Source organism: Chrysochloris asiatica, unplaced genomic scaffold (genome assembly GCF_000296735.1).
Source record: "Chrysochloris asiatica unplaced genomic scaffold, ChrAsi1.0 scaffold00047, whole genome shotgun sequence".
Lineage (NCBI taxonomy): Eukaryota > Metazoa > Chordata > Mammalia > Afrosoricida > Chrysochloridae > Chrysochloris > Chrysochloris asiatica.
This window is the reverse complement of record NW_006408565.1, coordinates 17,405,210-17,407,073: the sequence shown is the minus strand read 5'-3', so window position 1 is coordinate 17,407,073 and position 1,864 is coordinate 17,405,210.

Here is a 1,864-nt window from a genome sequence, read left to right as displayed (position 1 = left end):
TTAAAAAAAAAAAAAAGGTCTTGTGCAGCAGATTTGCCTAATGCAATACGTCATTTCATTTCTTGACTGCTGTTTCCATGAGTGTTGATAGTTGATCCAAGAAGAATGAAGTCCTTGACAAGTTCAATCTGCTATGATTGGGTATATGCAATTCATCAATCCTCAATATATTTTTGAAGTCCTGGTGTGGTGCTCTCTGATAAGCACTGGATTGTTTTCTGAAGGGTTGATGGTTCAAACCCACCAGCTACTCCTCAGAAACCCTGAGTTGCTATGAGTCAGAACCAACTTGATAGCACTTAACAATAATAACAAACACATTAAAAAAATTTTTTTTCTAATTTTTTGTTTTTGTTCAGAATATGCAATCAAACATATAGCAATTCAATAGTTTCTATCAGTACAATTTATTGTCGTGATTACATTCTCCGAGTTGTGCAACCATTCTCAGTCTCCTTTTCCAAGTTATTCCTCCTTCATTAACATAAACTCACTGGCCTCTAAGTTCCCATCTAATCTTTTGAGTTGCTGTTGTCAATTAGATCCCACCTAGATGTGGCACTGTGGGTTAAATGCAACAGACTTAAAAGCCATTTGAACTGCAAGATCAGTGGTTCAAGCTCATCAGCCGCTCCTTGGAAACCCTATACAGGGTTGCTATGGGTCGGAATCAACCCCATGACACTGAACAACAACAACAACAGAGAGTTCTTCAAGAGCACAATGTTTGAGACAGAACTTCTTTAATTAGTTAAACTTAACAACTGTTTGGTTGTAAGAAGACTTTAGGGGATGTGTTTGGTTTAGGTGTAAAGATTATCTCAGGGTAATAGTTTAATGGATTTACCCCGCCTCCACAGCTCCAGAAAGTCTAGCATCCATGAGAATCAAAAATTCTGTTTTGCATTTCCCCCTTTTGATAAAGATTCTTCTGTAGGATTTTTGATCAAAATGTTCTGTAATGACAGCTGGGCACCGCACCGTCCACTTCTTCTGGTCTCATGGCAAAGGAAGGAGTTGTTCATGGAAGCCATTAACCACATATTCTATTTCCTTCTCCATTCCATCTTCTTCCTCTATTGCTCCAGTGAATGGAGACCAATTGGCATCCTTTGGATGGCTAATTGCAAGCTTTTAAGACCTCAGACACTATGCATGAAGCCATGACCCTAAACTTCCAAACCTAGAATTAAAACCCATGACACGTTTGGTTGCGCATAAGCAGCTTCAATGCAATGACTGATTTTTTCAGAAGTAGATCACCAGGCCTTTCTGCAAGGTACCTCTGGGTTGACTCCAATCTCTAACCTTTCCATTAGCAGCTGTAATGGTTAGGGTTTTACGTCAACTTAACTAGGCCAGGATTTCCAGTGGCTTAGCAGTTAAGGTATACTTATTTCCATGGTGATAGAATCTAATACAGGCATAGTTAATTCTGATTAGTGGCTATGAGCAGCCAGTCAATCAAAGGGATGTTTTTTTGGAGGTGTGGACACCTGGGTGGGATTCTCTCTTCCACTGGGGACCTGAGACTCTGCAATTGTAAGCCATTAAAAAATAATAATAATAATAAGCTTTTCTCTCTCTCTCTGTCTCTCTCCCTATATATTTATGTATATTGTTGTTAAGTGCATCAAGTCGGATCCCACCCATAGCGACCCTATACAGGGTTTCTGAGGAGCAACTGGTGAGCTTGAAGTTCAAAGGGCTTTGCAGTCTGGCGCATTAACCCACAGCGCCACACCAGGATTCCATATATAAATATATGTACTGGACTGCAAGGTCAGTTTGAATCACAAGGTTGGTGGTTCAAACTCACCAGGTGCTCCTTGAAAACCTTATACAGGGTTGCTATGAGTCAGAA